The 14,811-nt window shown below is 37.4% G+C and overlaps 1 pseudogene; it reads right to left on the reverse strand.

Annotated features, from left to right (window-relative positions):
• Positions 1 to 8,558: 8,558 nt before the first annotated feature.
• On the reverse strand, positions 8,559 to 9,071 carry LOC118705473 (annotated as a pseudogene).
• Between the last annotated feature and the right edge of the window lie 5,740 nt (positions 9,072 to 14,811).

Raw genomic sequence — 14,811 nt, forward strand, 5'->3', positions numbered from 1 at the left:
CTCCTGCCCCTGAGGGCTCCCAGGTTGTAAGAAGGGGCAGCCCGGGCTGAGGGACTGCCCCCCTCCAGTGCATGAATTTCCATACTCCGGGCCTCTAGTATCTAATAATTCATTATCTAGTAATCACCTATGGAACTTGTGGGCACACACACACACACACACACACTCACACTTCTGAAGACCACTCCAACCTGATGAGAATCAAAATATTGTTTTGTCCCCATTGAGGGGCTCAGCAATGTAACCGTTAAACAAATGAGCCAGATAATCTTGTGATCTTAAAATTTTGGGGAATATTGCAAAATGTGGTATTATGTACAACCACAAGTACCATTTATCTGCCCCCTACATCTTTACACACATGGCATTTCTGCCTTATTAGAGACCACCCTTCAATGAATTTCTTTATGTCCACAGTTTATTACCTGGAAGGTGTTGAAAAAAAGAGTGGTAACTTCTAGTGAGATTTGTTAATTATTTGTTAGCCAGTATTAGTGTCCTCAAACTTCAATAGGCATAGGATCATCTAAAAAATGATTAAAGTAGAGAGCCTCGTAGAGTGCCTTTGATACAGTCATTAGGAATGGACAGGAATCTGCATATGTCACAAACATCCCTAAGTGATGTTAACACTTTCAAAAACACTTGCATCCACTCTCCTTATTTTCTTTCTCTATGTCTCTCAGCCTCCCATTCCATAACATATTTTTTCCTTATTTTCTTCCCTGTTTTTTCTGCCTTACCTAGCTCTCACCCAGTGATAGTGAATATGATGTAATTCATAAGTGTCATATCTGTTTGGGTAGAGATTATCAGTACTGTTTGCAAATGCTATGTGATTTTTATTACCAGCTAAATAAAAAATACACTGCAAGGATATACCCATGAGTTTTCTACTTGAAACAGGGAGGTAAGTGAAAACAAATCGGCTAAGAATAAGTAGATCAATGGTCTCATTCCTGACTGCACAATGAAATCACCTGACAAGCTTTTAAATCCACCCCCAGAGGGTCAGATTTATTTTGTGGGCTCTGGTGCCAGAAATTGGTTTGTTCTTTTAAGTCCTGGGGTAATTTCAACGTGCCGGAAGAGTTGACAACTCCCAAAGTAGATTCAGTGGAAGCCGTTACAAAGGTCATGACAAGGAAAGACACACCACTGAGGCGTAAAGACAATGGAGGGACAAAGATACTTTAACAAAAAGAAAAAAGGAAGATAGATAATTACATATAACCAATGGAGGGGAAAATGGAAAGAAAGAATCATTGTTGGGGCAAAGAGAGAAAGAAATCAATGAAAATGAACAGTCCTTCCTCAATACCTGCCAAAAAACAGGAAGCCTTTAAGTGGAATTGAGGGAAAAGTATTTTAGATGGGTTACAAACAGATGCTGTAAAAGGAACAGTCGATGCTTCCCACTCCAAAGATAATGAAAGGATTAGAGTCCATTTCTTTTTCCAGACTAAGCCCCAGGGAGAGAAAGATCAGAAGTCAGAGCATAACAAGAGAGAGTTTTTTGAATGCCCACGGAAAGAGTGAGGGAAAAGTGACTGACAGACGGATGAATACTTTGAAATGATAAACCTTGAGGCTCAGAGCAGGAAAGGACAAACTAAACCAAAGTCAAGAGCACAATTAAGGGTAAGAAAAATCACTGCCAAAACTATTAAAGTGGAAGGGTCTCTAGACAAGTCATAAAAGGTTTATAGGAAACATAATCAGAAACAAAAGGAGAAAATGAATAAAATGGTTTGCAATAGCAGAGCTCAGCTTTCCCCCCATTGGAAATAGAATATTCCTATAAAATCGTTCATAAGCTAAAATGGCATAAAACAAAGAAGCAATTATCGTTAATGTATAAGGAAAAATTTTGAGTGTTCCCAGACCCCCTATCAAACCATACCAAATAACATGCTAGGCCTAAAATAACATAATCATATAATAAAACCATAACTAATCTCATTAATACACTGTGTAAAGTAGAATTAATGTATGTGCAATATAGTTTCTTTGATTAAGAAGACTGAGTTCTGCTTGATTATAAGATAACAAAACACTACATCTGTATACCCATCAGCCCACTCAAATAATAGACTTTCCATTGAATCCATTACTGAATATTGATGAAAAAAGCCACTTTGCTACTACTAGAACCAAAAACAATTTTAGCAGCTTTCACGATTTATTTTTCTCTCATGTAAATAGTATGAATGGTTCACAAAAGCAAATTCAATACATACACATTGTTGTTTTGTCATCAGGATTGAAATGCTTAATTATGTCCAGAATTACACTAAGCATAGTGCCCTTATGAGTTCTCTGATACTTCAGGACACATCTTGCTAACAAATGCACAACACAAATCAAGATAAAGCACAAATGCTCACAGACACAGTTCAGAGCAATGAGGCTTGATGCTGAGTGTGGTTCCAGGGGAAGCTCTCACTGCTGGTGCCACTGCTTCCAGCACAGCTCGAAGCAAGACTAATGCTGAATCCTAGTGTGTGTGTGTGTGTGTGTGTGTGTGTGTGTGTGTGTGTGTGTGTGTTAAGTGAAAAGCTTCTTCAATTTTATTTCAGTTAGCAAAATGGTAACTAATATAGGTCTTTCATAAAAGTGAAGGAGTGTAACACATGTCTTAAAATATGGAAGATACCTTTAATGTGATATTAGAAATTATTGTTTTGAAAGAACATGCAGAAAGGCGATTTCAAAAGACTTTTTTTGTTTTAACTATAGATATGTCTTAATTGGTCAAAGTTATAAAATGGTTGAGAAAGGAAAAATGCTATTTAAAATTTGCAAAAATAAAAAATCCTAAAGCAAAGAAAACCTCCTTCTTGGGAAAAAAAAATGCTAAGAAAAAAAAAGCCATAAATCCAGATAAATTACTTTGTCTTATGTAGGAAGACAAAATGACTAATTTTAAAATTACTCATAAAAATGGACAGAGAGGCCAAATATTGACTCTTCAATATTAAAAATTCAATCTTCTAAATAGAATAATTTGAAATGACTCTCCCAGTATAGAATTTTTTTTAAATATATTTTTATTTATTTCAGAAGAGAAGGAAGAGGGAGAGTGAGACAGAAACATCAACGATGAGAGAGGATCATTGATTAGCTGCCCTGCATGCCCCACAACCCAGGCATGTTCCCTTGACCAAAATTGATCCTGGGACCCTTCAGTATAAAGGCTGATGCTCTCTATCCACTGAGCCAAACTGGTTAGGACTAGATTAGAATTTTTAATTATCAATTAATCACACTCTTTAATGCAATGAAATAGTAGTATATGTACACACACACACACACACACACACACACTCTTTTGGTCTTGGTTAAAATCTTTTTTTCAGTCTTCAAAAACCCCTTCCCATATATTGCGCAGTCTGACATTCTGGAGAGAGAGTGTTTGGAACATTAAGAAATATAATAAATCATAAATTTGATAAAACATTAAATCAGCTGAATAAATTGTGGTATATAACTTATAGTTCTATTCATTGTGACTTTGTAAAATTTTTCATCAAGTTACAAATATGAGAAAAAATGAGTACCATCTTCTGAAGAAACATACCATTACTACATTCAATTTTATTCTTCCAAATATAATGTTTTTGTTTGAGACATAATATGAGATAAGAAGTATAAATATGTGTGGGAGAGAGCTTGTTTGATTTCACAATCTGTATAATATGCATTCTGTGGCTTTGGTCTGTTTCCTCTGTTGTCTGGGTTAAAAAAAAATCCATTGGTTTAATTTAAGTTTACCTTTTCTCCACTCAATGACTATTTGACACTATTAACCATTCCATGCTTAAACACTGCTCTCTTGTCTTTCAAGGCAATTCTCTACATTGACACTCATTCTTTTCTCATCATTAGCTTCTGTAAACAATCTCATTTATATCAATAAATCCCAGTACTACTGATAATCATCAAATCTATATCTCCACCCTAATACTCTTCTGATCTTCAGACCCAAATATCCAGCTCTTTGTTGAAGAGTACCTGATGGGAAATGCAGTAATATTTCTTAGAGCCTATTCTCTTTTCTTCAATATTGACTCCCTTTAAAGCATAGCTCAACCATGTTAATGACTATGCCCTTGTTTCCCAAATTGAAAATCTTGCAGACATTCTTTGCTGAAATTGACAATATAGTTTAATTTTTCATTCAAATGAGACTATGTTTGATAATGAAATGGACACTTAGTATACTGGTCAAATAGAAAATACAGTTACACTATAATTATCTTTTAAATTTTAATTAATTGTGTGGAAAACTTGTTGACATTTCTCAGTCCTATTTTTAGTTATTTAAATGCTCATGGTCTTATTCCTAGGATATTTCAGGCCCAACTCATCTTCCTGCTTCTAACGTGTGCCTTTAATACTACTTTTGAAGTTATTTTTTCTAAATCTCAAATCTGATTATGTTATTCCCTTGTTTAAAATCTTATTGTATCTATCTGCCTTTCAGGATAAAATTGAATCTCATATACATGTAAGCCCTAAATTATCTAATCCACAGCTACTTTGGAAGAATATATTCATGTGATGATTAAAAGCAGCCTGGTTTCTGTCTAAGATGTGGAAAGCTGAAATGAGCATTGCTTCTTCTCAATAATGAGAGAAATCTGGATTAACTACAAAGTTAAAGCTTTTATTGAGTTCATCAGTTGGTATTGCAAGGCAATGAAGTATTATAGGCTGAATCCCCAGGAGAAGCAGACCTTTTTAAGGAGGGATGGAGCACAGGGATTTTCTCACAAGGGGAATACCATAGGAGGAAAAAGCACTACCCATCACACGTGGATAAGAATAAATCAAGTAAAATAAAAAAATAAATTATTGCCCGGCCAGTGTGGCTTAGTGGTTGTGTGTGACCTATGAGCAGGGATGCGAGGGTGTCGGGGGTGTCACAGAGAACTAGTTGCGCACATGCCTGGGTTGTGGGCCCAATCCCAGGTAGGGGAGAGAAGGAGACAGCTGATCAATAATTCTCTCTCATCATTGATTCGTCTATCTCCCTCTCCCCTCCTCTCTGAAATCAATAAAAATATATTTTAAAAAATGATTTCTTAATGTCAAGTGTGGACTAGTGTGATTAAATAGTATCTCTGTGAGCCTTAGACCCAAGTGGAATTTGCACATACTAATAATCCTTTTTCAATGAACCTTCCCATTTTGTTCATGAGAAAGATTGGGGGGTAATATGGGAGAGCAGAAAGAGCCCCCAAAGGTGGCATAAACATGGAGGAGATCAGTCACCATGGAGGGGAAGTTACAGAACCCCACACTCCTACCCTTACCCTTTTCATAGTGTCCAACTGGGTAATGATGTCACATAGCAAAAGCCTAAGGACACTGAGGGAGGAACAGCAAACCCTGTCATCTTCATGGTAAAGGTAAAGGCACACTGACAGGGCAGGAAAGACAGAAGAGAAGAGCCCTCTATCCCAGAGACAGAAGCAGAAAGGGGTTCTGGAACTAGTGTTCTATCCCTAATACGACTAAAAAAGAGGCAGAATGCACTCTTGCATATATGCAAACTATCTACAATCGAATCCTAACCCTACAATTTATTATCTGTACAACCTTGATCAATTTACTTAGACTTCTCTGCCTGCAGTGCCCAGCAGTAGCAAACTTCCCAATCTTAAAGACAGTTTATATGTCTTGCTCTACCATTTTTCATTCCTATCCAAGTAAAGAGAATTTATGCCTAGGCACCTAATACCTATCTGTATTTTTGTACCTATCACACAGTTTTGAAATTATTTCTTGAATGTGTTTCTATTCTCTCATATCATGACTTTGCATAGAAACCAGATTGTATTTAATTTTATGTTTCAGATCTTAGTTAATGGCATAACATATGACAAAGAGTCTCAATAAATATCCAAATAAATGAATGGATTAAAAAAAATCTATTATGGTTCAATTCAGTCCTGGTTACATAATAACACGGCAGAATGCTCTTGGCTGGTAGCCTATAAGGCCAAAACTAAAGGAACATCCTAGGAAAAGGTTATCTGAAGTACCGGCACATGTAAAGTGAATCAACACAATAGCACATGCTTTCTTTGTTATAAGGGAGAATATGCTGGAGGCTGGGGGTCCAGAACAATAAGAGATAGGTTAGTGAACATGTAAGGGTCACAGCAGGTAGAAGCAAAGACTCAATGCAGACTAGTGCAGGCACCTAAGAGAACCTAGCATATTACAGTCAGCTTGCATAAAGGCTTTGTGGAGTCTGTTTTCATAGGCCTGCTGAGAAGCAAGCTTCCACACTCATTCATTTTATTAACTTGATCTAAGTTAGGTTTGGTCATCTTAAGACTTGATAGCTTGATTTGCCTCTTTCTTGAAAAATGTTGGTTGTTTCTTATCATTAATCTGCACAGTGCCCAGATCTGCTTTCACCTTTTTTCATTCCCTTGAGGTAACCTTGTTTGAGGTTTCTGTACACTAGGGAGGCTGAGGAAGGTTACTGCCAGTACAAAAGTCAGTGATGGGCCATCTGAAGACATGGGGCAATGCTATGATGGAGGTGTAAGGAGAGCTGTGCAATAGTGAAGGGGCAGAGCACTTGCAGAGACAAGTGTTTGCAACATGGATGGATAATTCTGAAAACATGAAATACTGTGTGTTGGTTGACATGCTCTCAGAAATTGATAAAATCTAGCAATGACTCTCAGGTGATGTTATTCCCAGTGATACCTCTGCTAAGGACAAGCTAAGAATAGTCTTTGCTGGGATGAAGTCAGCAGTTCTCATGGGAACTCCTAAATATCTCAAGATTCTGGTTCTTTCTATCGTCATTTTATTTTTCTGTCAAATAATGCAGTCTATAGAAATCTGGAATTGCATTTTTTAACTTGCAGCAGCCCTGTTGTCTTGCAATAGGAGAACAGAGAGTCAATCCCTCATAGTAAGAGTCTCTCACCTGTAGTTACTAGGCTAGAAAACCATGCTAAGCTGGCATTTTACAGATATCCGCATCTGGAAGAGACTTTGAGTCTCTGATCCATGTTAGAGGTCAAACAATTAAGTATTTGGACGGGCAGAATACATATCTAGGAAATAAGGAGATTACAGATTTTAAAATACACACATTTGTATATATACACATTGTAGTCCAAACTTTTGCTATCCAATCTCAGGTACTAATCTACTTGAAAAGAAAAGAATACGTGTATGCATTATCAGTTTGGACACATTTGTGTATGTTGATATGCAATTTCTATTTATTCAGTAAAGCATACAGATTTATTTATTTCTTCTTAAGTGTTAGGAATGAAAGACAAGTGACATTTTTTTCTGTCAGTGTTGAGCTTATAGTCTACGTAAAAGGGCTAACTGCCATTATTACTATGCAATAAATGGCATTACATTGTAATATTTAGTTAGGCCTACTTGTAAGATGACTCTGATTTTAAAACAAGTTTATCTTCCAATAAGGATTTTCTTGCTCCAGCTAAATTCATTCGCATATCAATGTGTCTGTGAGCTATGGGCTGTTAGCTACCAGAAATTCTAACAATAAAATAAATATGTCCACAGGGTTTGAGTTACACAAGCCAAAGCATTTTTTTCAAAAATTTTCTGGAATATAATATTCATGATCTAAGCATTCCCTTGTTTATAAATTGTACCCCTTTGTACCCCTAAACAATCAAATAGAACATAGAGAATTACTGAACTCTAGTTAATGACTTCACTGGAGTGGCATGTCTGCAACTAATTTGAAATGCATAAAAAATAACAGATTTTAGATGAATAGCAATATATGTATGTGGTAAATTCAGTATGGTTAACTATCAATCTCAGTGGTATTGCATGTTTGACATTTTTTTAAATAAAAATTTGAAGAAGAAAATAAAAGGACTGGCCCTGTCAAAATTGAAAACCAAGGAGAGCTCTACTAAAATATAGCTCTATAAGTTACTACCAATAAACTGAAGTCAGATACCAGATTGGCCAAGAAAGGTAGTTGTATCTTTGATACAACTGAGATGAGTGTGAAAATCAAATTCCAAGATAAAATCCGAGTTTGAAGGTAGTAAATTTAAACTAGGATGCAAAGACTGGAGAAGTTCTCAGGAACACTCATGAACAGATGCTACTATTGTAGGTTTCTTTTGTTTTTCCATAGATTTTGTTCCTGAGAGTATGCTTTTGTCATTTTAAAATCAATTCAAATATTTATTGAGCAGCTAGGGAGATACAAGGTGCTTGAAACATGATTAAAGAGGTGAGGCAAATGAACAAGTAGAAAGAAAAGCTCACTTAATCACAGCAATCAAAAGTGCTGCAGGAGATTAAGAGAGATTCTCCCAGTTTGGAAGGGGGCATGGGTGAATGGCGAATCAGGAAAGGGGACTGAGATTAAAGTAGACTTCAGTCTGGATTGTGGACGACTCTCTGTATGAGCTATACTTATCTCTCTTCTTCTCTGTCTTTGGGCTTAATTTACCAGTAGTGCTCAGGCTTGTTGAATGTGCTTTTCTATACTTGCCTGCATTTTTATTTTAATGTTTTCCACAAACTTAGATCCTTTTGGTATTTTTTCCCCTTTTTGTTTGTTTGTTTGTTTGTTTTAAGGATTCTTAACCTTTTGATCTGGGTGTTAACGGTTTTGAGTCTTTTCCATACTGGGTTGATTTCAACATTTTTGGCTGGAGTATCTCATATGGATTTCTTTACTGGAGCTTTTTTTCCTGCTTCCTCATCCTCAAAATCATCAGCATCAGATCAAACATCATCAGTGTCTTCAGCAGCAGCAAGTTTACTTTTTTCTGTGGAAATTTACTGTCACTTTCAGGAAAGAACAATTTCCAGACATACCAAGGTGTTTCATGTCCTCCTCCTCTTCATCTTCTGACTCTGCACCTCCCACCACAGCTACTAAGTGCTGTCCACTAATATGCAAAGACATGAACCACACTTCAACGGTAAGATCTCAGGTGGTGTTATTGCAAAGCTACCAAGGCAAAGCATTGACTGTACAGACATTTTCAATATGCCAGTGCTACTTTACTTGGACTGCCTTCACGATTCATTGCCTCTGCTTCAACAATGGGCAACTCAGCCTTTGCACCAGCCCCTAAACTGACCATTTATACAGATAATGATTACTCATTTTCATCACCGTCCACCTTAAAAGTGATAACTTTTGTCAGCCTTTAGTTCACAACTGAAAAGATAGTTCTGGGGTTCAGAGGGCTCTGGCCCATGCCCTCCAAATCTGCCATGGGTGGCAGCACTCACTTAGGTGAGAGAGAAGGCGGATGGGGATAAAAGACTCTTGTTCCCCAGAACAGACTCAGAGGATGGAACTGCACCAGGACTGCCTTAGTCAGTTTTCCATGCAAGGTCTTCTAAACCTAGCATCTCATGAACACTTGAACAGATTTTTAACTTATTAATATACACTGAGTGGCCAGATTTTTATGATCTCTAAATGCATAATAATCTGGCCACTCAGTGTATATCCTATATTATCCTATATAATAAAAGGCTAGTATGCAAATTGTCCCCTCAACCAGGAGTTCAACCAGCATGCAGGCCAGCCAACCGCCCATGTCCCCTCCCCCTGGCTAGACTGGCCGGACCCTACCCATGCCTGAATTAATGTACCATATATATGCTGAGTGGCCAGATTATTATGCATTCAGAGATCATAATAACCTGTCCACAAAGTGTATTTTTTTACTGTATATAAAGCATTAAGGCAAATAATCATGTTTTATGATAAGCTTCCAATTGGATATAGCTCAAAATTACACTATTTTCTTAAAGAATCATTGCAACTGGTAGTAAGTGCTAGTAATAAGCAGTTTTCCTTGATTACTGGGGGGGAAAAAGAAGTTCTGATTGGAAAAATGTGCTTTCTATAGCATCCTTTGTGTGATAGTTACATAAAAGTTCCTTCATTTTGCATCCATTAATGCACAAAATTGTTAACTTTCTTTACTTTTTTTTTTTTTTTTTTTGTGGTTGCACATCCTTCCCTGAAAGGTCACTTGACCTGGGTAACTCACAGCAAAGGCAGAAACAGGAGTTCTGCTGAAAAGGAGGCAGAATTACTCTCCTTAAGTAGCTCCTAGCTACTGAAAAGCTCTAGACTGTTTTGTATTTAGTACAATGCTAGTTTACTGAGGATAAATCTACATTATATTCATTTCTTCATCTCCATTCCTGGCCTGATACACAGCTGATTTTCAATAAATGTGATTAAAATGAATGAGTGATACAAGGAATAATCAGACAATGAAAGCATTTGAAAGGGGAAGAATCCAAATCAGGGAAGAATAGTACTGAGACTGATAAGCATAGATTTGGTAATAGAAATAAAAGGAAACATATGAAAACTATGTGTACAAAAAATGTCTATGGTAAGGTAGGAAAATAAACCATTAAAACTGAGCAAAGTTTAAGTTTGCTGAAACGCATGTTAAAGATTTAAAAGAGGTGTGTTCAATTTAATAAGGCCATTACCTCTTTTCTCTCCCCAAATGCTGTTACCCACTTCTTCCTCCAAGCATCACATTGAACTGAACAAAGAAATGAGCAAAAATTTAAGATAATTATCTGCAGGAGCAGGGAAAACTAGAAAGGTCTTTTCTACAGGCCTGAAAATTTGATTAATTTCTGGGAGATAGGAGGCTTGTCAGCCTTCGAAGATAAGATTGTTGTGCTGTCAGCTCATTATGAAACACGAGCAGAAGCAGCTCTGTGAAAAGGGGGGCAGGTTCCCCCCAGTCAGTATGGGTATTAGCTAGCCTGGGCTCTGTGAGAAGCAAGCTGGGAGAGAAATTGGGAGAGAGCCACGGCTGGGAGGCTGGGAGAGCCATCAACCACCATTCAAATCTGACTCTGAGTGCAGGAGGGAGGACAGAAAGGAAGCAAGGTGGTGTGGACACATTGTTGACTGATGTTCAAAGGGAAGTTTGGGAAGGAGCCACAACTGCTGCCAGGGAAGTCGAACCCAGGAATGGGCCTGCCTCTGTATCTTTGCCACCCTTACCCATTGGCAAGACCAGCCTGTGGGAAGTGTGACCTCTATGAAAAGGTGCCAGTAGACATCAGAAGACAGCAGCTGGGCTCTTGGTGAACTCTGCTCTCAGCCCTGAGAGGGGGCATCCTCATGGCTGGGCAGTCCGCCCTCCGCTCTCTGCCCTCTGCCTCCCCACACACTAAAATAAAGGAAAGTTCTCATTGTTCCCATGGGCTACTCTTCCTGGGGGAAATGAGGATACTATCAAGAATTCAAATGTTGGTTAGGGAGGCCTGTGAGAACCATAGCAGTTGATCTGGGAACTGCCATTGTTCCACATTCTCCCTCCTCCACAGTTTGTTTCAGAGTCCCCCTTCTGCTCGCATCTTGACAGAGCATGGTGTTCCACGGTGACATGAGTTAAACCTTCATTTCTGAGGGCAGTGATTTCTTGACACTTACATGCACCCACCATTGTCAAAGTGGATTCTTCTTTCTGACTACAATTGTCAGAGCAGCCTATCTCCTCCTGAGGGTCGATTTCCCCTACCCTTAAGGTGACTCCTATGCTTGACTGCTGGACCCCAGCAACAAGGATTTCCGAGTGTTCTGGGAGCAGCCACCGCTTGCATGTCAATGGTACACACAGTGTATGCTTGACATGGCCATGCCTCCGAAGGCACGGCATCTCCTCAGACAGAATCCTTTGCCTCTTGATGAATAAGACAATTTCTGGTGTGATAACAATGATCACTTCTGTGATATAGTTTCTTTTTAATTTGCATCTTAATGCCATAGAATTGCTGTGGAATGAACTCTATCCCTTCCTCCCACTGCACGCTCAGATCGCTGGAAGAAGTAAATAAAATAATGCATGCAAAGGAGATTAGTGCAGGGCACAGAGTAAGAGTAAATAGATATTGAATCTTTATCCAAATCGTTCCCAATGATAAGCTATAATCTACTTTAATGAGCATTTTATTTCATATTGCTATTGTAGCACCTGCTTTTCATTTAATACATAATGGTTGAGGGACACTTTGTTTTATGTGCAGCACGAGGCATGGGCATGATTAAGATGGGGTTGCTTTTAAGACATTTGGAATGGAGCCCTGTGCTCACCAGTCCCTTTTTTATTTTGTTTATAAAAATGCTACAGAGGCTCATGTCTCACACAAATAACTTAGACCTTACCACCCAACAAAATATTAAAATATCCTTGAACATTTTAAAGTGCTATAATTAAAATGATGGTTTTTTTTTTTTGTGTGTGTGTGTGTGTGTGTGTGTTTTCAGAGAAATTACAAAAAAAGATACACTATCCCAGTCATGTTAGTGTATAATTTGTACTTTAGTATGTAGCATAGTTTTCAACTAGTTCATAATAGATGTATGGAGTTTAAATTTGCATCTAAACAGTACTCATATTTCAGGTATTTAGTAAAGCCATTAAGTACTCATCTTCCTGACACTTCCTGAACAAATCTGGGGACTTTTTGATTTGTTTTTGATGGCTGATTAAAACTTTTCACTTCATATCTTCTGTAGTTTACACTGCCTGATAATAATTAGCAAGAAGAATTTGTTAAGAAATAGTCAATAGAGTATCTCAGTAAAAAATCAGCATCCTGCCAAAACTGGTTTGGCTGAGTGGATAGAACGTCTGTCTGCAGACTGAAGTGTCCCAGGTTCAATTCCAGTCAGAAGCATGTACATTGGTTGTGGGCACATCCCCAGTAGGCGGTGTGCAAGAGGCAGCTGGTTGATGTTTCTCTCTCATCAATGTTTCTAGCTATCTATCCCTCTCCCTTCCTCTCTATAAAAAAATCAATAAAACATATTTTTAAAAAATCAGTATCCTCAGTAACACCAAATTTTCATTGCCCAAAGGCAAAAAGAAAAAAAGGAAAAACTCCACAACATTATATTCTTTTTTGGTCTCATCTTTTGTCCTGTCACAATATGTTGAACATTTTGCTTTCAATAATGTTCCTATCCTGGTGTGCTGTACAATTACAGTAAAAACCCTACACTTATTAAAAAAAAAAAGATCAGCTTTGTAGCAGTGCTTAATTCACTGGAAAAAAATAGACTATTTGAGCAATGAAAAATGCTCTTTAAATAATAAAATACTAGTTGAAGAAAAATAGCGAATATTTTACTCTTTACAGTGAAACAAGTAAAGAGAGTCAGGATAAGAAAGATAAAAGAATGGGCAAGGGAATAAATGATAAGAAAGTTGAGAATATAATTTTCATGAGGTATACAATACATTTTCAAATATTTTTTATTCCATGGTATAGTTCATTCTTATCATATAGGTAGAAAGTTCCAAATATGAAACTTTAAATCACTTTCCAAATTATTAGAAAGGAGGGAGGAAAGAAAGGAAGGAGGAAAGAAAGATTTTGAAAGGATATGATCCTGAGATTGCTCCTACTGAGTAAAACATAGAAGAGACCAAGACAAAAGTTTTTGGAGATTAATTGATTATTTTTAAACATTTTTGGTCACTTTTGAAGTTCATAGTTTTCTTTTATCACTATTACAAATAATAAACCATTCTAGTCTTCTCGAAATATTAAAAGAATAAAGTTCTTTTATTTTGTGCATTATTATTAATTTCATGACCACAAAATAAGAAATTGGTTATATTACACTATCATGGCTTGGGGCTAGCTCTTGGGACAGGGGTAAAAAGGCAATTTTATAAATGACCTAAAATGAGAGGCTTCAAAATTTTTACTAATAATACATTTCCCATGCTGGCTGGACATGGAACTTGAAATTCCCAATCGAATATTGTTAAAATTATATTAATGATTACAGAAGGCCTCTGTGATACTACAAATGTTACACCAGAAGTAAGACAACTAATCTATTATCATTAATTTAAAAAAATATGAATTTTTAAAATAACTAACTGCTGCTTCTTTGAGTATGTGAATTTCTGAAAAGATTTGACAAAAAAATGCTGAGAGGAGGGAGAAAGGATGTCATGTCAGGTGTGGACTCAGGACTGAAGTTACAAGATGAGCTTCTGAAAATGTGAAAGTGTGATAAGTAAATGGGTTAGGTATCGTCAGCTTGCACTCAATGAAGTGTTCCAGTTTTTTTCTGATTTTATGCTCCTGCCCCCTGTATCACAGGGGCTGTGTGGTAATGACTACATATCCCACATGTCCTTGCAACTAGTTTTATGCATGATATTAGCTTGTACCATTGAGATTCACACATTCATCTCAATGAAAATGTGGACATGGAAGAGCTGAGACTATTTTTGGTTATTTAGTGGAGCAGCCAATCAGCAGGATACAGAAGATGCTTTATGTATTAGAGTCAGCCTGACTGTCTACACCAGTGAAATGCAGGTGGGTGAATGGCAGTAGCATTTCTTGAACTCTGACCTCTCCAGAACAATTTGTAAGCACCTTAATTCTGGTATTGAATTCCTATCTGCTTAAAAATATTAAGTGATTTGTATTCCCTGACATACATACAGATAAGATCCAAAAATTCAGGAATTAGGAATACTAAAGTGTGGAGAGCACCTGTGAAGGCACATGAGTATTTCTTTAATTATTGTCAGCTGAACCCAGTGGCCTTGGCAAAGCCACATCCTGGAAACATGCTTTGCCAAAAGGCAGACTGTTGTCAGCTTGACCTTCAGCCCAGGTGCCAGGGGGTGGATTTTGTTATTTAAATCCAGCCAAGCACAAGGAATGAATATGACTCCTTGGGCCTACCCAAGAATGCACACAATCTCCTTTGTTTTGACCTTTAGTAAAACTTCCTGTTTTTTG

This window comes from Pipistrellus kuhlii, unplaced genomic scaffold (genome assembly GCF_014108245.1).
Source record: "Pipistrellus kuhlii isolate mPipKuh1 unplaced genomic scaffold, mPipKuh1.p scaffold_m20_p_5, whole genome shotgun sequence".
Taxonomy (NCBI): Eukaryota; Metazoa; Chordata; class Mammalia; order Chiroptera; family Vespertilionidae; genus Pipistrellus; species Pipistrellus kuhlii.